General features: G+C 52.4%; 2 long non-coding RNA genes and 1 other non-coding gene across 4 annotated transcripts in view; all 3 read right to left on the bottom strand.

Moving 5' to 3' along the window:
- Nucleotides 1-1,653: 1,653 nt before the first annotated feature.
- LOC113973254 lies at nucleotides 1,654-3,420 on the bottom strand. 2 transcript variants are annotated; one of them, XR_003536177.1, is made up of 4 exons: nucleotides 3,307-3,420; nucleotides 3,108-3,209; nucleotides 2,584-2,658; nucleotides 1,654-1,712 (listed from the first exon to the last, which is right to left on the bottom strand). It is a non-coding gene; the product is annotated as an uncharacterized LOC113973254 (long non-coding RNA). The 2 variants fall into 2 exon arrangements; XR_003536176.1 differs by having other exon boundaries at nucleotides 3,108-3,406.
- A 6,029-nt stretch (nucleotides 3,421-9,449) lies between these two features.
- Nucleotides 9,450-9,521, bottom strand: TRNAW-CCA. Its single transcript has one exon. It is a non-coding gene; the product is annotated as a tRNA-Trp (tRNA).
- A 4,632-nt stretch (nucleotides 9,522-14,153) lies between these two features.
- The window catches only part of LOC113973350, a 30,390-nt gene continuing 20,516 nt past the window's right edge, over nucleotides 14,154-24,027 (bottom strand). The window contains exons 2-3 of the long non-coding RNA XR_003536196.1: nucleotides 17,485-17,681; nucleotides 14,154-17,200 (exon numbers count right to left, since the gene is read on the bottom strand). This is a non-coding gene — a long non-coding RNA (uncharacterized LOC113973350). The remainder of the gene's footprint in view (nucleotides 17,201-17,484; nucleotides 17,682-24,027) is intronic.

The following is a 24,027-nucleotide window of genomic DNA, read 5'->3' as shown; positions in this document are numbered from 1 at the left end:
CCAGCCGTCCCACGGGGAGCCCGGAGGGTGCAGAGGCCCCGGTGGGATGGGGGACCCTCGGGCCCGTTTCCCAGCCTGCCAGTCATCCCAGGCTTTCACTTCCCTGACCTGCTTCTCCAAAAACCTGTTAAAAGCGTGTTCCTCTCCCGAAAGTGTCGCAGAATAAATTTGCAGAAAAGTCATTTCTAAGCAAAAGCCAAAAGAGAGAGAAAAAAAGATCCTTTCACTTCACCTTCCATCAAACTTCCCAGCTCCTCCCCAGAGATATCCCGGTTGTAGTTCAGCCCAGCAGATGTTTCTCATCCTTTAGGAACCCCCTTGAAGGGGTTCTGGAGCTCTGAAAGTCCTTGGCACCCCCAGGGAATTCTGCTCGTGCAGCTTTTCCCACCAGCACAAGAGTTCTGAGCACCATCATCCCTCGAACCTGCAGCTTCCAGAGCTGGAAAAGTCTTGTTTCCACATCAGAGGGACTCAATTCTCCAGTGGCCACTTCCCTGGAGCAGTGACAGTGCCAGAGGTGACTGGAGGGGGGTTAAAGTTGAGCCCCACAGGTTCATTCCTGCTGGCTGGGAGAGGCAACAATTCCAACGCATCTCCAGCCATAAAACAAGAAAAATGGGGGAAATCAGCGAGAAGTTGAGTCAAATGACTCTTCATAAAGCAAATTCCCCATCCCCTGGCAGCTATTTTAATCTCCTGTTTAGCTTTCCAGTGGGAGGATTCAATTTGTATTTAAATAAACCCCTCCAGCTTGGGGCCAATCGAACACACGAGGATCTTCAGTGCAGAGAATTCACTTCTGAAGGGATTTCAGAAGATGCCACCAAACTGGATTTTACCAGGGGGGCTGTTGGCAGTCTGGCATTATTGGACACTCAGTATCTGTTAGTTGTTATTATTATTTAGCCAACTGGTTCCAGGTGAGTCCAGGAGCTCCAAACCAAGGTCTCCTTCAAGCTCTGAGCTCCTGCTACAATCAACAAGTTTAATTTAAAAAAAAAACATCATAAAAGGTCTTCTCAAACCACTGAAAGGCTGGGTGTGGAAAGCCCAGTTTTCTGGGAGTAGAGAAAGGGAAGCAGGGGCTGCAGGACACAGGCTGGTGTGATTTCCAGCAGGAATTTCACCCTGGAAAGGGTTTTCAGGTGTCCAGGAAAGGACTGGACGTGGCACTCACGGGCACAGGTTGGGCTCAGCAACCTTGGAGGTCTTTTCCAGCCTAAATATTCCGGGATGAGCCCATATCCAAGCCCCAGGGTTGGCAGCTCCTCTCCATCCCCACGTTCCCGTGCTGGGCACCAGCTCAAAGCTGCCTTGGCACGAGGTGGCCCCTGTGGCTGGTGGTGGCCCAGGGGCTGTGCCAGATTTGCAGCTGGTCCCTGGAATCCCCTTGCACAGCAGATTCCACTTTGGAGCTGGGGATAAACCCTGGTTTACAACCCCCCCCTCCTGGAACACAACAGCAGGTCGGTGTTTTTCCAAACATTTTGGAGCTCCTGCTCCGTGGGCGCCTTGGCTCAGGATCCTGGGTTTGGCCCCAGGTGGGTTTTTGGTTGGTTGGTTGGTTGAGATTTAATTTTTTGTGGGTTTTTTTGGGGGGGTTTTACACCCTCCTTTTAAATTTCCCTTCCTGCTTTTTGTCTCCCTGTCTCACTGTTTGGTTGGGCTCCTCATCCTGTGGTGAGTGGGGTATTCAGGTCAACCAGGGGCCTCTGGATGGAAGGAAAAACACGATGGATTATGATAAAACAGGGAGCAGGGATGGTGGGATACAGCCCAGAGCTCTGCCTTCATCATCCTCATCCTCACAGCCCCACATACCTGATACTAATAACTAAATTTTAAGAACTAATAATTATAAATATAATAATTATAAAATATATAATTACATATCATTTATATATATTATATTTATATAATTATTATATAAATATAATAATTATAAAATATAAATATTAAAAAATTTAATATAAGTAAACTAAATATAAATAATAACTAATAATTAAAACAGATCCTCCTTCATTTTCATAACATTTCATTCACCCATTTAAAAACAAAACAACAAAGAAACTCCACCAATGACCTTTCACTGGCCACCCTAATTTCCTGGAGGGAGGGATGGAGCCTCACCTTCAGGGATGAGGAGTCTGCACCAGCCAACACCTGAGAGAGACAAGAGAAATGTCTTTCTCTCTTGAGAGAGATGAGGAATGAAGGGAAGAAGGGGAGTTTAAATGTGACAAAAGCAGCTTGGCCATAAAACCCCAGGTGTTCCAACCTGCCTGGTGGATGAGTCAGAGCCAACAGGCTGGAAAATAACTGTCTGTCTGGGGATGATGGAGCTCACACACTCCACATTTGTGCCTCAAAAAAGCGGAAGAATATTTTTTTTCAGGCTGCTTGGAAATGATAAAGGAGGTGAAGGAGGTAAAGGGGGGGGGAAAAAATAATAGTCCTGAAAACCTACAGCACTTTCCTGCAACCCAACATCTGTTTCCATGGGAACAGCAGGAGAGTCGCAGGAATTCCTGCAAATTACACAAATAAGCCCCACAGTCAGGTTTGATTTCCCCTCTTTCTCACCTCGCTTCGGGCTGAGCCAACTCCAGCCAAGGAGCACCAACCCACTCCTGGCTGGGAAAGGTGTGAGGAGCTGCACTGAGTGAGAAAACACCGGGGGGAAAAAGCAGCAAAAGTCCCCCCCAGCAGCCCAGTGAGAGGCTTTTCTTTTAGAAGAGATGAGGTTGTTGCAGATGAAGAGGAAAACCACGACCTGCCCAAGCATCTGGGGCTGGGGCTTTGGCACCAGCAGGGGACTGGAGAGACACCATCCATCCTCCCCCTGTCATTTCTCCCAGAGATCTGGCGAGCTGACAGTTAATTAACTAGTTAATTAATTAATTCTCCCTCCTGCGGGGCCCTGAGCTGGTTGCAGTGCAGGGAGTCACCTTAACAGGAGCAGACAGGAGAGGAGAGCTCCGGGATCCCTCAATCCCAAGCTTTATCCCACGGGGAGAATTCCACCAGCTGTTTGACAAACACCCAGAGACATCCCTGCAGACAGGCAGGCACTTGGAAAAGACAAAAAAAAACCCAAATAAACCCACCCTCCTGCACAGGAAAGCAGCTCCACTCAGCAGAACAAGCTCTGAGCTGCTCCTCAGAAAAAATAAAGGATAATTCCATGTTTGTGCCCAGCTGGAAAAGAGCTGTTTGCTCCCAGGAAAGGGGTTTATGGACACAGCAGCTGAGCCCCAGCCAGGGTTCCCAGAGTGCTGAATAAAAGCAGTTTGCTGAGATCACAACCTGCAGCTCCTGGGTGTTCCCAGTGTTCCCATTTGCCCTCCTGAGCAACCCAAAGGGTCAATCCATCCCAGAGCCGGGTCCAAAGTGCCTCTGGGAAAGAGCTGGATGAGCGTCTGAGCCAGGGAAGGGACTTTGAACAGCAGCATTTTGTCCTCCAGGTCTCAAAGGCAGGAGGGTTAATCATTCATGGGCCAGGCAGAGATAAGACACAGGAGCAGGCTGTGTAAAAACCAGATTTTAAAAGGATGTGAGGGAAAAAAAAAATAAATCAGTGTAGAATTCTTAGTTTCTATGAAAATAATAATATTTTAATAGAGTTTGGTGAGTTAACTCCTGATCCACCTCGAAATTTTTCACTTAAATCGCAGAGAAAGTTGGTTTTCTGTCCTTTGGGGGTTAAATGTCGGAGTGTTTTGTGCTTTAAAAAGAAAAGCCAAAAAAAAAAACCAGCTTGAAAACAAAACCCTTGGAGGAGGTGGGTGGTAACGGGATGTCAGTCCATCAGTAATTCCATCCACACTTCCAAGGTGGGAGCTGAGCAAAGCTGGGAAAAGGGGCTGAGGGGGCAAAGAGAAGTGAGACAGTTGAGGAAAAAAAAAAAGGGAGGAAAAACACCAAAGGACAGACAGCACCCAGCCCAAAGATTTTCTCTGCTGCCACCCCAGAGGAGTGACAAGTGATTGTCCTTCAGATCCAGAGATGCCACGTGTGTCCTCCCCACGAGGGATGTGCCCCTTAAATCCCACCCTGCTGGAGTTTCATGGGAAGAATGGAAATACATGTGGGGTTTTCTACCTCCTGGATAAAATTGAAATTCCAGAGCAAAGCATCTCACTTCCCTCTCTCTCCTTTAGGGGAAGATCTTCTGGCTCAGTTGGAATCTCACAGATGTCACGTGCAGATTTTATCCTCAGTGTCAATAACTGGGAGTGGGTCAGGCCCCTTTTCCTGAAGGATCCACGAGGGGAAACCTGAATTCTCACCACTGACCTTACAAAGTTATATTTTAGATGTAGAATCCTGTCACTGAGTTAAACAGGAACCTTGCAATTAGAGCAGAATAAAATAAAATAAACCCAAGAACCACAAAGCCAGGCTTCTGTTAGAATGAACTTTGGAGATTGACCCAGGGGATTGGCACAGAGGGATCATGGAATCATGGAATGGTTGGGGTTGGAAGGGACCTTAAAGCTCATCCAGTGCCACCCCCTGCCCTGGGCAGGGACACCTTCCACTAGCCCAGGTTGCTCCAAGCCCTGCCCAACCTGGCCTTGGACACTTCCAGCCACAATTCTTTGGGAATTCCATCCTCACCACGCTCCCAAGGAGGAATTTCTTCCAAACAATCCAAATCTCTTCTCTTTTAGTTTAAAACCACCCCCCCTTTGCCCTGTCACTGCCCGCTCTGGGATAACCCAGCGCTGCTCAACTCTCACCCTGGACGCCTCCTATTCCCAGGAAAAGGAGGTGTCTGGGATGCAGCAGGCAAGGAATGACCAGGAATGGCAGGTGGGGCATGTCTGGGATCTGCTGCTGGAGGACTGACAGCAAAGCAGCAGCAGCAGAACACTCGAACTCGGCCTCGAGCTGAACCACGACCACAGGTCAGGGCCCCCCCCCTTTGATCCCTGTGTTCCCTTGCAAGGAAGAAAAAACCACTTTCATGATTTTCTAACAGCAGCAGGAGACGGTCTCCCAGGGTTCCCTCTTCTGTCTGTGCAGAACTCAGAAGAATGGGAGTGTGTTTTCACAGAGCTGCTCTCACAAAGGAGCTGGAAGCTGAAAGGGGCTCGGAGGAGCTCGTGGAGACTGTTCTGCTTTCAGCAGCTCAGCGGTGAATTCTCCCACGGCCACCCACGTTTACAACCCACCTGAAGTTCAGCCACTAAAGCAGCGACCCTCCAACCCCCCTAATTGTTCATCTCTCACTTTAATGCACCCTCGAGGAGGGTTATTGAGCTGCTGTCCTGTCAGCCAGACAAAAGGGGAGCTCCAGAGCATCCTCAGACACCTCCGGGTGTGAGGAGCACAAACCAGAGAGAGGAAGCAGCAAGATGGGGCTGAGGGAACACCAGGGACTGTCACTGTGTGCTATTAAAATTGCTATAATTTCCAACAGCACAAACAAAGCCCTTCTCCCAAGAAGCAGCACAAAGGAACTGGGAGTTTAACTCGCCCCTCTTACAAAAGAAAGCTGGTGGAAGTGGAAGGCAGGCCAGGGAAGGATGCTGTAATTAACTGATTGGGGGTAATTGCTGCATTTGTCATGAGCTAATACAAAGAACATCAGTTTATATCAACTTGTAATTTCCTTCATTTAGCTGTAGAGACATAAAATATTCATGCTTTAGTAGATTACTTACTTCAGTATAGCCAGAGGCACAGGCTGCTGTCACTTTGAAGTCTTTTGTTTCAAAGGTTACTCCAGCACTTCTGTCTGAATGAGGAAAAAAGGGGGGAAAGAAAGGGCCTTAAAATATGAGGGAATTAACCTGAAATATCTACACCGGGTTGCATAATTTGATACTTTTAAAAAGCCCCAGTTCAGGCCATCTTTACAAGTGGCATTGCTTAATTATCCTGCTGTGCATCCCCTGGAGCACTCGGGGATCACAGATGTGGGGGGTGAGTGTGCTCAAGTGATTTGCCATCAACCCAAAACCCGGGCAGGCACCTCCAGCAGATGATTCCAGAATCACAGAGGGCCTGGAGACAAAGCCAGCAGCAAAGCAGCCAGACAAAACCCGAGTCCCCCAAACTACCTGAGCCTCTAAACTGGAGCAAAGAAGTGGTTAAGAGCCCATTCATCTGCAGAGAACAGTCACTGCTCCAGCCCCACACGGGAGAAGCAGTAAATAACCTTTTCCTTTAAATCATTTTCAATCACCCAACAAAGGAGCTGTGTTTGAACCAGCTCTGCTTTTGTTATGACAGCTGCTGTACTGTCAGATTAGTCCACTGCACAGCTGTTGGGCTCAGTGTTTTTTCAAAACATGTCTAAACCACTCAGGATTCGGGGAACTTCTTTTTTTTTTTATTATTTTTTAAACAGCACCAGAGAAATCACCCCACCAAGCTAATTGCTTAAACAAAGCTGGATATTCATTACAGGCTGCAGAGTAAAGGGGGGAAGTTGGGCTTCATCATCTTTTTGAAGAGAACTTCAAAGGACGTGACAATAAAGGAGAAGGTGGGGGCAAACCAGCTTTCAGTGCTGAGGAACTTCCCCCCAAAAAAGGCTTTGGGAGATTAAAACACGGAATGTTCTACTCCAGCAAAAAAGAGTCGAAATCCCTTTCAGCTCTGATGTTTTTTCAGAATACCACAAGACCTCTGCAACGGTCCACCTACTCCATTCCCTTTATTCTTCCCCCTTTATCTGTCCACCCAGAGTGCTCCTGCTGCAGGATTTTATTCCCCCTCCATCCAGCTCCCTGCCAGAGCCTTCATTTAGTGGATGTTCTCAGTGGTGTTTTCAGCCATGTCAGCCCAAAAGAAGCAAATCTAGAGAGAGATTAAGTGCAGCCCAGTGACCCAAAGGTGGTTGGCTGGTGTTTATTTGACACATCCAAGCCAGGAAAAGGCACTTGAGGAACCCAAAGCCCAGCTCAGCTCTGTCAGGGCTGGGTGAACACAATGGGTTATTCCTGCAGCACATTTCCATATATATTGCACAGCCCAAATGAATCATTTCTGGCACAGGAATATTGTGCCTGACTGGATGCAACAGCTGCTCCTTCGTGCCTCGCTCTCTGGTGACCTGCTTTTGATTAGAACATTTGCCACCTCCGTGAGGGGGCAGGGGGGGAAATAAAACAGTTTCGAGGAGCAAAGCTGCCCAAATTCGCAGCTCATTTGCTTCCCCTGAGCAGGGCAGAGGGTCAGAGCTGCTCTTTCGTGTCTTTTTTAGGGGGGATTTTTTTTTTCCCCTCTTTTCTTACTCTATGCTGGAAAGTAAAGCCAAGTGGGACAGGATAAAATGGTGATATCCAGGTATTCTTTGGTTTTATTTCTTCACAGGACACCAGGCACGGGTTCAGACGAGCAAACAGCACCAGCAAACACTCTAAATTGCTTTAGAAAATGAGGTTTTTATATAAACAGAGCCCCTTTGCCATCAGCACTCCCTTCATCAGGGCCTCCACAAATATTGGCCATTTTCCCACTGGGTTTCTCAGTGTCCCAAGGAAGGTTCAGGAAGAGCCCAGGAGAGGCTGGAGGGTGATCCCACATCCCAGAGGTGAAGCTCTGCCCCGGGGACCTCTATTTATCAGCCCACAAAATCTGGGAGGAAGGAAGATGGGCACTGCCCCCCACAGATCACAGTGGGAACAGCCCCCGTGGATCCAGCAGATCCCACCATAATCCGCTTTTACCTTTAATACTACTTTCTAGCTTTTAACATTTACCTTTAATATTGCTTTTTTTCCACTCATAGAATCATTAAGGTCGGAAAAGAACTCCAAGATCATCGAGCCCAACCTTCATATTAACCCATATTACGTTTAATTTCGTTCTGGGGAGACTAAAGAAAAATTAAAAAGTCACAATACACAGTACATTTGACTTCTGTCCCACTATGTCACCTTTTCACAAAATATAATTGTGGAATATTCTGAGTGGGAAGGGACCTCTAAGGACCATCAAATCCAACTCCTGGCCCTGCACAGGACAACCCCAAAATCCCACCACGTGCCTGGTGTTAATATCTAACTGGTGTGAATACCTTACCAAGCTTAATGACATATTCTCTACCTAGAAAGACCATAAAACATAAATATATATAAATATTTATATTTATTTATTTATTCGGGCTTCCGGAGTGAGGTTTAAACGTTTCCTGCTGTCACCTCACAAACAGCTTTATTATTACACATTTCACATCACTGTGGATACTTCCAGACAGGAGGTTGTTTTTTTACCCATCCCTTTTTCCTTAATTAAAATCGTTACCACAGAAAGCAGCGCAGGGCAATAAAGACTCGCAGGGCAATAAAGACTCGATTTCTGTTTCTTTTTTCAGCCCAGTGCTATTTTCTTTGTGGCAACAGAAGCTCAAAGCATCATTCCTTCGTGCTATTATAAGGCAATGAAGTTCAAAGGCAAAGCCAGTCAAGACAAAAGCCAGTTGATGGGAAGAGATCAAGACTCGAGGAGCTCAGGTGTGCACAACCCATCACCTGCTGAACAGGTCAAAGCAGCTCCACTTAATGACCACTTAGAAGCTTTATCCCTCCCGCAGATCAGACTTTGCCTTTATTGTTCCTTCCAAGTGTAAAAGAGGTTAAAATAACAGAGGAAAAGCTGAAGAGGTGCTTCTGAGGTTGTGAAGGCTGGGAAGGGGGTGATTGTGCTGCCTCCAGCTCGGGGGTCCCAGCACGGGGAGGACACGGAGCTGCTGGAGCCGGTCCAGAGGAGGCACCGGGATGGTCAGAGGGATGGAGCAGCTCTGCCGGGAGGAAAGGCTGGGAGAGCTGGGATTGTTCAGCCTGGAGGAGAGAAGCTTCAGGGTGTCTTAATTTTGCCCTTCCAGTGCCTGAAGGAGCCAAGAGAAAAGATGGAGAGAGATTATTTATAGGGCACTGGAGTGAGACTTTATAGGGGGCTGGAGTGCCAGGACAAGGGGGAATGGTTTCAAACTGGCAGAGAGGAGGTTTGGATTGGATATGAGGAAAAAAATCTTCCCTGTGAGGGTGGGGAGGCCCTGGCACAGGTTGCCCAGAGAAGCTGTGGCTGCCCCTGGATCCCTGGAAGTGTCCAAGGCCAGGTTGGACGGGGCTTGGAGCCACCTGGGCTGGTGGAAGGTGTCCCTGCCCATGGAAGGGGTGGAACTGGATGAGCTTTAAGGTCTCTTCCAACCCAAACCATTCCAGGGATGGGGCAGCCACAACTTCTCTGGGAATTCCATCCCAGCACCCTCACAGGGAACAATTTCTCCCCAAATATCCAACCTAACCCCACTCTTTCAATTCGACCCCGATGATGTGACATCCTGGGGGCAAAAATTAGAGCCCAGGAGGGAGCGGGGGCTCCTCGCAGCTCCCAGAGCCGTGTCCCCATCACCCCGATCCCCCCGTGCCACCCCGGGGTGCCCCAAAATCTGCCGCGCGCGGTGAAAAAGGGAGCCCCCCGCGGGGCCGCCGTGACCCCGACGTGATTCGAACACGCAGCCTTCTGATCTGGAGTCAGACGCGCTACCGTTGCGCCACGAGGTCCCGGCAGCGCCACCTCCGCCCTTCCCGCAAGAGCCTGCGCTCCGCCCCCCCCCGGAAACCGCCACCGGGATTCATCCCCGCGGGACTCCCCCCTCAGCGGGAACCTCCCGCTCCCGGGAATCTCCGTCTCCCGGGATTCCCTCGGCCCGTCCCGTTGGAGCCGCCGCCGCCTCCTCCTCCTCCCCCCCTCAGCCGCCTCAACGGTTTCCAAGCCGCCCGCCCGCCCCGCTGGCCACGCCCCCCCCGGCGCCTGGGCTGTACCACTGCCCCCCGGGAGGGGTGTCCCGGCGCCGCCTGGGGGCGCCCACCTGCGCGCTGAGGTGGAGGGGAGGAGAGATTCCCCCCCCCGCCCCGCTCTGGTTTGTCCCGGCCCCGGCCACGCCTCTTTTAAAGGGCCCGCGCCGGGAAACGGCCCGTGACGTGCGATGAGTTGGGTCGTTCTCGGCCGTTCTCAGCCCGGGCGGGTGTTACAACCTGCTTTTGCTGCTCATTTCAATGTGCTTCTGGCAGAGAAGGGGCCTGCAAGCAACCTGGAGAGGGGCTTTTAACATGGTATGGAGGGACAGGACAAGGGGGAATGGCTTCAAGCTGACAGAGAGGAACTTTAGGTTCAATATATGGAAGAAATTCTTCCCTGGGACGGTGGGGAGGCCCTGGCACAGGTTGCCCAGAGAAGCTGTGGCTGCCCGTGGATCCCTGGAAGTGTCCAAGGGAGGTTGGACGGGGCTTGGAGCAACCTGGGCTAGTGGAAGGTGTCCCTGCCCATGGCAGGGGGTGGGTCTGGAAGGTCCCTTCCAACCTAAACCCTTCCTTGATTCCATGAAAGGTCACTTCGACTGCCCCTAAGAGTGTCACCTTGTTTATAACCGTGGTCACCCTGGATAGAAAATACATACATCTATAAATATTTATATATATGTATTCTTATATATATATATAATTCATATATAATCTATATAGTTAGTAGAATTTTTATATTTATATTATATATTATTTTTATATATTTTTATATTTAGTAAATTTTACCCGAGATGCCAGCACTGGATTTCACAGCAGCTTCTGCTTTCCTTTTCTGTGTGTGTGTAAATGAGTGGCTTTGCAGCAGGGCTCTCCAGCTGCACACAGCTGGGAACAGGATTAGGGAACTCCATCTCTCCTTGTCTCCCACCACGATCCCACCAAACCCTTCTGCACAGAATAAAACCCACCCCGGAGGGGTCTCATAAATCCAGTCTATTCCAGCTGCTTCCCGGAGTGCTCGGACAGTTGGGATGGGAAAAGCTCCGGCTCCGAGTGCAGCTGGAGCCGGACAAACCCCCTGGAATATCAACCAGGAGGAGGCGGATCAATAGGCGAGTCTCAAAGCACAGCCGCGATGCTCATCTCTAATTTACAGCCTTGTCACAGCAGCGACCGCCGGGCTCGGGGGATTCACAGCTCTGGGATACCCGGGAAGAGCCAAAAGGGATCCGTCTCCATCATCTGCGCTCCAGAGTTTTCCCGATCCCTTCCCCGAGGACACGGATGCTCCCGGCATCCCTCCCCTGTTTCCCCCCCGGGCCAAATCCTGCTGCAGGGCTGCGGGAATGGGGAATATCCCAGGAGACGATGGGTGCTGTAGGAAAATCCTCCAGGAAAACGATGCTCCCTCCCCTCGGGTGCTCCCTCCCCTCGGCCAGCGAGGTTCCTTAACGAGCCCAATAACTACTCAAATAAATGTGGTTTTTTTCCATTCGACTTCAAAAGCCCCCGGCTGGGAGTCTTCCTGCTATCCCGGGAATGAAGGGCATCGTTGTGGGGCTGATTTATGCCTTAATGCCATTCTGCCCTTCCCCACATCAAACCCACTTCCAAACACTGGGAATACGGGCCTCTGGAAGGTGTATTTTGGGGTGTTTTGAAGAACCAGCTGAGAAAAGGAGGCAGCTTGTCCTGTAGCAAAAACCCTGATCTCCAAACGGCTCGAAAATCCACACTCTAAATATTCTTATAAATATTTTTTATTTATTTGTTTAACTCATATATATTCCTCTAGCATAGGAATTCCCACGGGAAGTGCTCTGCTCTGTGCGTAGAGACGTGTGTGTGTTTATTTACAAATGCCACATTTATTTTCCCAAATATACAGTACTGTTTTTCTATGGCTCCTGGGGCCGGGAAACTCCTGAGGAACAGGTCCCTTCCTGATGAAATCCAGGCAGTGGGATAAAAAAAAAAAGGACAATAGGACAATACCAAGAGGTTTGATCCCTGTCAGGCAGCATTAGGGGGATGTTGCAGGGATGGTTCTGTGCCTTTCCCTCTTTGTCAGGGATCGATACAGGTTTATTTCGGGCGGAATCAGGAAAATTTATTGGCTGGAGCAAAATCCCAAAGTAAAAACACTTAGATTTAGGCAGGGCTTTGTTGAGTCAGGACCTGCTGTGAGCCTGCCTTTGCCTGCTTGTGCTGGTTGGTTGTTGGGGTTTTTTTGCATAGGAAAAATCTGGAGAAACAGGAGAAATCTGAGTGGGGGGGTCCAGTCCAAGCTTGTTTCTGTTTAATTAATATTTCTGTAGACACCTCAGTGTCAGATTGTCTCTCTGGGTTCACACTGGCATAAAACAAGGGTCAAACTTGACCCACACCTTTACACTTGTAATAAACTGCAGAGCAGTGATTAATCCCAAGTATTAAAGTCCATCATGTGGTCACCACCACGAATCCTCGTGCAAAAATAAAGTTACATTCAAGAAACACACTTTTTGGGTTGCACCAACTTCCCTGGGGTTTTTTTGGTTGGTTTTTTTTTTTTTTGGCCCAAAGCTAAATCTGAAGGTCCTCACCAAGGACTCGCCAGGGCTGCAAACCCTGAACTCGGGAGGCTCTGCTGATGTGCAAAAATAGGAACAAGAACACGGTCAGCATTTCCTCCCAAAACAACACGAGCTTCCCCTGTGCCCACCTGGAGCTGCCCAAAGCTGCCTGTGCTTTGTCCTCAGAATAACATTCTGGAAAACGTGGCGTTTTGGGACAGCCACAAGTAATTTTGAGCTAGAGGGAGGCTCGGGAGCATCCAGTCCGTGTCATCCGGCTGCCCAAGAGCAGCTGGAAGAAAATCCTGGGAGGGAAAAAGGATGGCTTTGACCAGGTGACTTCTGGGGACAAAATAATAATAGTAATAATAAAAAAAAGTGGTTTTCTCTTGGCTGCCCCCCAGGATGCAGAGATTGCCCTGCCTGCAGCAAATACAGCTCATTGTGAGCCCAGAGCTCCAGGTCGTGGCTTGGGTGGGAGTCTGTCCTGCTGTGGATCATCTGCCTCGGGCTCCCCAGGGTTATTTTCTGCTCCTTTTTCACGTCTCCAGCAAACCCTTCAAGAATGTGTTGCCAGATGGAGAGTTCAAGCTGCAGTTTTTCCTTGGCTTGCCTCCCACAGCTGGTGCTTGTGCCCTTCCAGCTCGGTGCACAAACATTCCTGCAGCTCACACCAGACCCTGCACGCTCCTCTGGCAGGACCCCGCTGGCACCAGGACCCCTCCAGCACCAGGATGACTCCAACACCAGGACCCCTCCAGCACCAGGATGACTCCAACACCAGGAATCTTTCAGCACCAGGAACCCTGCAGCACCAGGATCTCTCCAAAACCAGGATCCTTCTGTCTCTAGGACCCCTTATTCACCAGGACCCCTCTGTTACTGGGACAATTCCAACACCAGGACCCCTCTGGCACCAGGACAACTCCAACACCAGGAATCCTTCAGCACCAGGATCTCCAAAACCAAGATCCCTCTGTCTCTAGGACCCCTCATTCACCACGACCCCTCTGTTACTGGGACAATTCCAACACCAGGATCCCTCCATCCCCAGCACAATTCCAACACCAGGATCCATCTGTCACCAGGATCCCTCCATCCCCAGCCCATCTTCCAAGGGGTCTGCACCCCCCACCCCCAGGTTTTGGTCCCCAGCCTGGCTGTTGTCCATGCAAACAAACATCTGGATGCTCTTTCCCTCCTTCCTTCCCTCCCAAGGAAGCCAAATTTCCAGGGGGAGCCACGCTGCCTGTCTTGGAGCGAGCCTGAGGCCCTGCTCTGCTCACTTGGGTCATTAAAACTGTTTTTTCCCACACCTGACCCCTTGGTCCAGGCAGCTCCTCGTTCCAGGGAATGTTCTGCTCCATCCCAGGGGTGTCGTTGCTTCACTCCAGACCTTTGGCACTGCAGGAACAGCTTGGGGTGCACGGGAAGGGGACAAGTCATGGGACACCCACCCCCAAACCCCAGTAGGGACCCAGGGCAGGCACTACAGGGAGAGAGGGCCCCCCCTCCCCTCCTCTGTGCATCCCATCATCTGCTCCAAGGGAAGTTGGATGCCTTCCTCAGTGTAATACGATTAAAGGAGGATTATTGCTGGTGGGAACAAATGCATCTTTTGGGAGCAGGGCTCTCCTTTCCCTGAGCAGGGGTGGAGGTGGAGGCTCTCTCCAGAGACCCTGGGAACCCATGGTGTGAGGGAACAGGGATTTGCAGAGATTCCAGCTGTACACTGAGCTGGATTGGTGATGGAGAGGACACTTCACCCCTTGCTGCATCCTTTCCCCAAGGATGCTCAGGAACAACCAGGACACGAGGGGTTGTGCAGCTTCAGGGGGGTCCCTGCACCTTCCTTCCTCCCTCCAGAGGATGGAAAAACCTTGGAAAAGCACTTGGAAACTACTGGATGACAGTTAGTAAGCCAGTGAGATTCATCTACTCCAGCATCGCTCAGGCCCAGGGGACTCTGGAGCAGAGAAGCAAAAGTGGGGTTGGAAGAGCCAAAGGCAGGAGGAGCAAGAGGAAATCCTGGAAAATAAGCAAAACTCCGAGCTTATAAAAATGCCAGGGGTTGTGCAAATGTGGGGGAAGAGAGAAGGAGACGGGGAGAGAGTGTTCTGTGACAGGAGCTGTCACGCCCCAGTCCTCGCAGGCTCCGAGCAGACGCTGCCCTATTAAAACGCCGCCACGGGAAAGAGAGAAACAAAACCCATTTTGCTTTTGCCCACTGCAGATCTGTCAGTGGGAGGATGGGGGGGGCCCCGAGGGGCCCGGGGGAGGGGGGGGGGGGACGCTCAGCTCTTGGCAGATTTGCTCCAGAAAAGCAAAAAAAAAAAAAAATCAGGCTGCGGTCTGGTGGGGAAACAACGTGCGGGCGAAAAAGACCTTCAGCCATAAATCTGGAGGTCGAGTCATTACGACGGGGGGGAATCAAAAAAGCACCACGAGCCGTTTTATGAGCACAATAGAGGTCAAGCCAGGAGCAAACCATGGTGGAAAACATATTGTTGCTTCCAGAGAGCTACATCCATCCAGGGAGGTGGGAAATTCTCTTCAAAAATAACTGCTTAAAGCTCGAGTGCTTCAACGTTCACATGGCTCCTGGTTCATTTTTTTTCGTGTTTTTCAATGCACATATAATGGGTGTGGGCGAGTGTCTGCCTGTCTCAGTTTTACGTGCTACATTCATTAAACCCCGGGCTTGGGAACCCCTCTCTGGAGGCAGGAATGTTCGAGACAGCTCATCCCAGCCCAGCCTGGGGGACTCCCACTGCAACTGGGAGAACTGGAAGCCCCTCCCCAGCTCCAGCCTCCTCCCCAGTGCTGCTCCAGAGACACAGAACCTCAATAGCTGCACATCCCTGGCTCTGTGATCCAAGGGGTTCAGCAGCACAGCAATGAACTGGGCCACTCTTCCTCACCCCTCAGCAATGATTTAGTTCCATCTGAGCACAGATCCCCATGATTTTCCTCCAAACCTCTGCTCTGGGTGCTCTCCTGCTGCTCTCACGGGGTGATGCCTGCTCAGATCATTAGCAGGGACCCCCCTTGTGTCCCCCAACCAAGTCAAAATGTGGGAGCATCAGCATTAACCAGGCTGGAATTTGCTGGGCTCGATGGTGACAAGTGAGAGGGCAGCTGGACAGGCTGCTCCCTCACAGGTCACCTCACATGTGTCCTCTTCCCTGCCAAAACCTGGAGTCCAGCTGGGAAACACCCACCTGGGGCTGCACCCCTGGATCCTACAGCTCACATGGTTTGGGATTAAAGTAGGGAAAGAGCAAAGTGTCCTGAGCTGCCCCAGCCCGGGTGTGACACACACAGACCACGCACAGCCCGTGTCCCCCTGCCCGTGTCCCACCTCCCAGCACATCCCACCCCAGTCAGCTGCTTTCCTGGGAAACAGGCACCCAGCAGGGAGGATTTAAAGCTCCTCAGCTGCACCTTGTGTTGTTATTGGTGCTTCTGGCCAAGCTCGGGTTCTCGTGCTAAATCCTTTGGATAAGAAAATAAAATAACAGCCGTGTTGGTCCTGGATGTTGGCTGAGCCAACAAATCTGCTCCCAAGGGAGCTGTCAGTGGCACAGACAGCTCTGTTGGCCGAGTGTGGGTCTGGGAGCACTGGGAAAACCCTGGAAAGGTCAAGTCTCTTAATCACAGGGGAGGATTTGTGCTCCGAGTGTGCTCATCCCCCACGGTGGGGGCTCCTCGGAGGTCTCAAAGTCAACACCCCCCCTGTGCCAACCAGCTGCCCCCAAGCATTTTCCCTTTCCAGAGGCTGCTCTCCAGCAAATGGGAGCTGCTGGTGCCTGGATGGGAATGCTGGGAATTCAGGGAGAGGGAACTGGGCACTGAGACCCAAACCCTGGGTGTGTTCAGGGATGGGGGACCTGTCACCCAGACCCAAAACCTGGGAGACCCTGGCTCACCAACACTCACCAGCTCTCCTGGGGCTGTTTGGAGGGTATCCCAGTGGGAATGTCTGCCTGAGACCCCTCGGGAAGGCACAGCATGCGGGGGGCTCCTGTATGGCTTTAGCAGAGGGTGGGAAGGACAGAGGGACAGGGTGGGGGAGGAAAGGGGGTTCCTGGGCACAGCCACCACAGGAAAGGTGGTGGCAGGAGCAGGACTAACCCTGGGGAAGAGCAGCTCCTGCCCAGCAGTTCTGGGCACTGCTTTTGGCCCCAGGCTCAGAGGGTCTCCACAGGGAGGTGGGAAGTGCAGTATGGAAGAATTTAAGGATTTCTGCCCTGGAGAACATGTCCCTGGAATGGATCTCAGGTCCCCCAAGCTCAGGAATTTGGTCCTGTTCACCAAAAGAGAACAACCTCCTGCTGAGCCTCATGGCCCAGGGGTGCAGGGGATGGGTTCCCACCCCGAGGTGTCCCCCCTGCCCATGGGGTGGGAGCTCCTGGTCTGCACTGGTCCGAGCAGGGTCCGTGTGTCTGGTGCCTCCAGAGCACTCCAGGGTACGGGAGCAGGAGGGCAGAGGCACGGAGAATGGCTTCCTGGACTCACAGACGACTGCTTGAGGCTTTAAAAAGAGAAACAAGCCCCAAACTGGCTCATTTTGTGCCTTCAGCCAGTCCTGCAGCAGCAGGACAACTTACCAGCCAGGGGCCAGCCCTGTCCAGGACTGGGATTCCAAGGTCTGGCCCCGGCTTTTGCAACCCTTTCCAGGTCTGTCTGTCGAGATTTGCTGGAGCAAGGGCAGGTTGGCTCGTCCAGGAGGGAAATCTCTATCCCCCCGGGATGCAGGGTCCCTCTGACCCCGAGTGCTGGGGTGGGATTGCTGCAGCTCCTGGGTGACACCCCCAACCTCTGCTTCTGCCTCCCGGCAAGGTCATTCCCGTGCCTTGGCTCTCCCCTGGCCACAACCAGCGTCTGGGAAGAGAAAATGAGAGAACGTGCAGGAGAAACGTGTTAGAGGAGATTAAGCAGCTCCCCCTCCCCACCGTGCTGTCCGTGAGCAGCTGCTCAGCCCCGGCTCCCCTTCCCCTCCCAGACACCTCAGCTCGGCCCCTGAGCCCCCCCGAGCCCCCCCGAGCCCGGGCAGGCAGAGGTGGTGCCCCTGGGGGCAGGTCCTTGCAGAGGTGAGGAGGAGGAGGAGGAGGAGGAGGAGGAGGAGGAGGCACCCAAAGCCCCCTCCCCCGGCAGTGCTGCCGTACCGAGGGGCCGGGCGGGGTCCCGAGGCACAGCTCAGCAGGGTCTGTCTGCTCCTCACACGGCCGTCTCCTGCTGGGCACTGGCCTCTTCTTTCTTCCTCTTCATCTTGCAGAAGCCATGGAGCCCGCAGAAGCAAGCGAAGGTGAACTGGGGCATCACCTGGAGCAGCAGGAGAGGCTCAGGAGCACCCCCGGGACACCTGGATGGGGACAGGGAGAGGAGTCAGGGCAGCTCCTGAGGGTGCACGGGCAGGATGGAGGGTTTAGAACAGACCCCCAGAACCACAAACCTGGAAAATTTCCCTGTACCAGCGCACATCTCCCCCCCTCCTCCCTCCCCCAGCCACGCTCTCCCAAATTCCCCAGCCAGCCAAAGGCAAGGAGATTAAAACTCCCTTCCCCCCCCTCAGCCCCTCTCCCAGGGAACAATCAGGACAGACGTGGGGACAGCTTGCAGCTCCTGGTGCATATGGAGGGCCTGGGAGGTGAGGAGCCCTGGGACAGCCCCGGCACAGGGGCAGCACCAAAGGTTCTGGCACAAAGAGCCTCAGCTGAGCTCTCCCAGTTCCCCTCTCTTTGTGTCCGTTTGCAGCAGATAAAATAATGCCCCAAAGCACAGCCCACATGATGGCCCAACAGCTGCAAAATGTAATTATGCAAATCAAAGGCTGGGGGTTTTTAAATAAATAACAAATCCTCGCAGAAATTCCGTCTGAAGCGAGACCTGCGTTTGCCCCCTGCTTTAATTTTTAGCTTTTCGCAGAAAAATAGAATCCCAGCCTGGTTTGGGGTTGGGAGGGACCTTAAAGCTCATCCCATCCCACCCCCTGCCATGGGCAGGGACACCTTCCACTAGCCCAGGTGGCTCCAAGCCCCGTCCAGCCTTGGACATTTCCAGGGATGAGGCAGCCACAGCTTTTCTGGATGAGCTTTTGCACAGTTTGCAGCCCTGATTTTGGCCCAGAACAGGCAGTGCTGGTGCTCAGAGGGAGCTGTGCCCGGCCCTGCAGTGCCCAGCAAGGCACATCCTCAGCACCACGGCCCTCCAACCCTGTGGAGAGCAGGGGGACACCCCCATTGGAGTTTGGAGCAGCCCTAATTCCCAGCAGGGGCAAATGGGAGGGAATTAACCACTGGGAAAAAAGCCAAAGCAGGTGGGGCCCGTGGCCCCCCGTGAGCCCCCCACCAGCGGTGCCGGTGCAGGGGGGTGATGCCACATCCCTGCCTTTCCACTTCCCCGCTTTCCAAGGGGGCCCAGCTGCAGCACAAAGCCAGAAACATCCCCTTTAATTCACTCCTGCCGCTGCCCCCCGTCCCCAGCCATCTGGGTACCTGTCTGGGAGCTCCCAAATTAAATCAGGCTCTACCTCTGGAGCTCACGAATAATGACAACGGGCTCTTTAATGAGCCTCCCGTTCTGAATGGCTTCCCGGCATAGCGGCAGGTCCCGGCGTCTCCCTTTGTGCTGCTGCTTTTTTTTTGTTGCCAGCCTGAGAATGGGATTTTGGAGGGAACGGCTGGTGGGGGGGTTTTTTTTGGGGGGGGGGGGGGGAGCTCAACTCCCACCCCTGAGCCCTCCCGGGTTTGCAGGGCTCCAGCTGGAGCAGAGCACGGGGAAGGGGTGATGGGGAGGGGGAGCCTGTTTTGGGGCCAGGACCCCCGGGTTTTTTAAACGCTTCCCTCCTCTGTGCAGGACACCCACCATCCCCACAGCACCATCCACATCAACCAGGCAAACCCCAGACCCCCCAGGGGTGCCCTGTGCCACCCCAAATCTGGCCGTGCCCGTCCCGGCTGTCCCCCCCACGCAGACACAAAGGCTCCCTGAGAGCCTGGGCGGTCTGGCTGGGACCCCAACGACCATTTAGGCACCTATTGATATATTTAGAGGAGCTTGTACCACCGGGGCTTTTCAGGCTGACCCTCTGCCTCCCATTCAGGCAGGGGACAATGATGAATGAGCCCCGGAGAATGGAGGCAGCCCAGCTGAGGCCGACGCTCCTGTTCTTCTTGAAAAGGTGGAAAAAGGATCCCTGAAGGAGCAAGGAATAATTAAAAAATAAATGAACTGGCTTGGGCAGTGCTGACAGAAGCCCTGCCTGATTTGCAAGGGCCGGGCATGCTCCACAGCCCCGTTGCTGCCCTTTCTATTCAGGGGAGAAGATCCTTTCTCGGATAAAACTCTGGCTGCAGCAGAGAGAAAATGCGAGAGGAGCATTAAAAATGTAAAGCTGGAGAATTCTCTTTAGTCAACTGCATAACCCCAGGCCGTGTTTGTCACTGTCACAGTGATGAATTGGGAGCTGTCTGCAATCAGCATGCTCACTTTAATAATGGCACTTTCCCCGAGCCCTAAAAAAAAATGTCTCTCTGAACCAGCTGGATGGAGTTTGTTCCTCAGCCCGGCGATTCCTGTTTCCCTGGGATTCGCTGGGCAGCTCTTGGCACCTTGGCTGGCAGCAGGAGCAGCTCCAGGAGGGAAGGTGTTGGGCAGGGAGAGCCTGGGGAGCAGGCAGGGGTGCAGGCAGGGGTGCAGGCAGGGCTCAGCACAGCCTGGCTGCAGGGACAGGAAGGTGCTGCCGGGCACCATCAGTGGGCACCAGACCCAGGGGTGGGATGCTCAGGCTCCATCAGTGGGCACCAGACCCAGGGGTGAGAGGCTCAGGCACCAGGATCTTCCATTCCAGCCGATTTTCTTCCCCTGCCTCAGCTTTTCTATTTCTGGGAAGCGCCGTCGAATTAACTTTTTAGCGACTTCGGGGAAAAAAAAAACAACAAGTTTTGCATTTGAAACCCTGAATTTCAAGGCTGCCTTTTTGCTGCCGGCGTGTCTCGGGCTTCCTCCCTGGGAAATGAGATCATTTGCAATGGAAATCGCTCCTGTATTTTTTGCAGGGAGCCGAATGGAATTAAATAATTTGTGACGAAACGCAGAAAAGTTCCCAGAATTTTGGTTTCATTTGCCTTTCATGATGGCAGGTCCAGCCACAGCCACAGCCACAGATGAGATTTTTAGGATTTAGGGATCACCAGCCTGGCTTTCTAAAATCCACTGAGCAGACACTCTTGGAAGAGTCCCCAGAGACACGGTTGGGACTTGCAAGGACTTTCTTCGGAAGCCTGGATGATGTGGGTGCTCCAGGCACGGACAGAGCTTTGCCTGGGACTTTTGTCCCTTCCATTTTGAAGCATCCTGAGGTTCAGGTCCTGCATCCCAGAGTGTGTCCCTGCATGGATACAACCCCTTTCCCACACTCCTCCTCCTCCTCCCAGCCACACAATCCATCCAATTTAGCTATTTGCCAGCCAAGCTTTCAAACTCCTTATTTCCCGGGGTTGCTTTTTATTTTTTCCCCCCACAAACCTCGGACATCTCTGCTGCTTACAACCAGTCCCAAGCTAAACCCGACTTCAAAGCAGCTTCTATAATGAGCAGCAGAGCATTAGAAACCCGACAACAGAGGAGCTGAGGCTGGGCTAAAACCGACCTGAAAAGAAGCACCATCCCTTTAAGGAGAGATAATGAACGGAGAAGATGTTGCTTGGCATGTTTGCAGAGAATCACTAATTAAAACATCGCTTCTGTAAAGTCTGCTGATCCCATTGATTCTTCCCCCCACACAGTTAATTTGCTGCTAGGAAGGCAAAGTCGCAAGGGTCCTCATTATAAAAATTTCACTGGCTGCAGCTAATGGTTGTAATTAATAGGTGCAATAAATTTCAAATGGGCAGCCGGGGTGTTCATTAGCTGCGGGCTGACTCAGCACCGGTGGCCTCACCAGTTACTAAATAACCCATTTCCAAGCAGACGGGAGGGGGAAGGTGCTCGGTGGCACAACTGGTGCATCCGTAATTCCCCGCCCAGGGCAGAGCTTGAATAAAGAATTCCCGGCCAGCCCCGGATTTGGCTCTTTTTGTCCCGGTGGTGAATTGTCTCTGTAAACCTCCCCTGGCCCCCGGGCAGCTGATGGGGGGGTGGGTTTTCCCAAAAGGTCGAGTGACCTGGATTTCGTGTGGGATCAGCACTCAAGGAACTGAACCCTCTGATGCAAAGGGTAAATACCCAGTGATGGTGTCACAGCTCAAACCCAGGCATGGCTGGGTCTGCCTGGTGAGGGTGTGGGTTTTAATGCCCTGGTCTTTCTCTGGGCATCCTGTGCCAAGGCTGAGCTTTAAAATCCCCCCCAGGCTCCCCCTGAGCATCATTCCCTCCATGGAAGGTCCCAGTGCTGCACCCCAACCCTCTCGGGGCTGGGTGCTGTCACAGCTTTGATTAAAAACTGCAGCTTTTCAGTTCGTTATCATCGGGTTGTAATTAAAATATCAATAACTGGCACACTTTTCCCCCAGTTATCTCCCGGGATTGGCACCCACCGGGCTAGGTGACCCAGGAGGAAGGTGATGCTCTTTCAAATCATCATCGAGGCTGCACAGGGACAAACCCCATCCCAATCCCTGGCAGAATTTGGGAGCTGGTGCCCTGGGGCTTCACGTGCCTGAAGCCAAAATTACTTGTGCTGCCACGAGGGGTGTCCAGGGGCCGATAGAGCAGCACAGGGGCACGAGGCTGCCATTCCCCCTCCTTGGACAAGCCTGTGCCTCACCCAGCTTTGGGATACGGGAGCTCCACACCCAAGAAGCCCGACCGGTGGATGCCTCGCTCATTAATGGCGGTTATTATCTGTAATTAGCAGCTCGTCCTGCCCTGCACATTCACTCCTGGGAGCTCGGGAAGGACCAAGGAATGCTGGAAGGGTCCAGCCCCGAGTGTTTTTGGACACAGGGCTGCCCGGGAGTGTCTGTGGGTGGCTCCTCCTCGAGCTGCTTTCTTTAGACCAGCCATGGGATGAACTGGGATTTCGATTGCTGCCTCCTCAAAAAGAGCTGCGTGCCTCAACTCCCAACGCTGCTTTGAGAATTCCAACCTGCTCCACTGTTTTATTTAATGCCATGAATCCTTTATAACCCAGGGCAGCCGAGGGGCTTGGCCGTGCCCAGCCCTGGACGTGGGCAGCGATCACAGAGCTGTGCTAATTGAAAGGTGGCTGGAGCTGCTGCTGGGAGGTGGATGCCAGACAGGCTGAGAGCTCACCTGGTGCTGGCAGCATCTCCTCCTCACGCTGGACCTTTGCCAGGGGTCCCTGCCAATGCCTTCTGCTTTCATGGGAACACTTGTCCCATGCGTGTCCCCTCGGGTGTCCCTGAGGACGGAGCAGACAGAAAACCACAGGACAAATCTCTCTGCTCAAGCCCTTGGGCAGTGCCTGGGGGCACTGGGGCTGGCAGAGAAGGGCGAGACATTTGGCACAAAGTGCCCAGCCCTGGTTCCTGACCACCAGCTCAACGTGCCCACTCCGTTTCTCCGTTTCCTCCCCTCCCAGCCGCTCCCCGGGAAGCACAGTGGGTTGTGCTCCCTCTGTTCCTTCCGTGCTTCCGTGCCTGCCTTGCTAAAGGAAAAATCAATAGCGTGGAAGGGAGTGAGAGCAGGTCTCAGGGGTGGAGGATCTCACTGGCAGAGCTGCAGACAGGCTGCCAATAATCCTGCTCGGAGCTGCTCAACCCGACAGCCACCGAAACATTAACGGGGGCTCATGTTTGTGGCTTCCTCACCCCTGCAAGTGTCCAAGGCCAGGGTGGAGCAACCTGGGCTAGTGGAAGGTGTCCCTGGGTGGAACAAGGTGAGCTTTGAGGTCTCTTCCAAGCAAATCATGCTATGAAATGTTTGTGGTGCTAAAATGGGGACCGGAGAGGATTTTGCTCGTTCCTTCCCCACTGCAGCATTTTGGGTTGCAACAAAACCAGGGCTCCCGGTGTATCTTTGGGTGATTTGCCCTTCTCTGCCCTCCTTGGCACCCTCTCTCTGTGCTCCCCATCCCGGGGTGGGGGTGGTGGGGCCAAGCCAAGCGTGTCCACCCTGCCCTGCCCGGCGTGAATGGCTCGGGGCAGGCATTGTCAGGGGGGAATTTTCTGAATGAGCAAATCCTCATTAAAAAATAATTAAAACAGCCTGGCGAGATTGGCTTAATTCCTTTCATTTTGACTGATGGTGTTTAGTTTTGATGATTTATGTGGCACGGTCCTTGCCAGCTCTCATGCTTTCATTGTTGGGAACTCATGGGATTTCATGATTTTCTTCCTTCCACACCTCCTTGAGTCATGGGATTACAGCTGAATCTCAGCTTTCAGGTTTTTTTCAATGACTATTATTTTTAAAGATGCATTCCAGGCTGGTGAAATAAACTTGAAAGCCTGACACCTAATGAGTCAAAGCTCAGGAAGTGAGAAAAGAGAAAAAAAAACAACAAAAAACAAAAAGAAGGGAGGAATTGCTCGTTTCTTGCTTGGCAAGGTGGTTTGGAATCCCCCAGTGCTGGTCAGGTGGTTGTGGAGGTGGTGGGGGCTGCAGTGGTGGGGTCTGGGGTCATGGGATTTGTGGCAGTGGGATCTGTAATGATGGGGCCTGTGGTTGTGGGATCTGCAGGAATGAGATCCATGGCAGTGGGATCTGCAGGAATGGGGTCTGTGGTGATGGGATCTGCAGGAATG

This window comes from Neopelma chrysocephalum, unplaced genomic scaffold, assembly GCF_003984885.1.
Source record: "Neopelma chrysocephalum unplaced genomic scaffold, ASM398488v2 Primary Assembly neopelma1_100, whole genome shotgun sequence".
Lineage (NCBI taxonomy): Eukaryota > Metazoa > Chordata > Aves > Passeriformes > Pipridae > Neopelma > Neopelma chrysocephalum.
The sequence above is the reverse complement of the archived record's forward strand: the minus strand, read 5'-3'. Positions and strand labels throughout refer to the sequence as shown.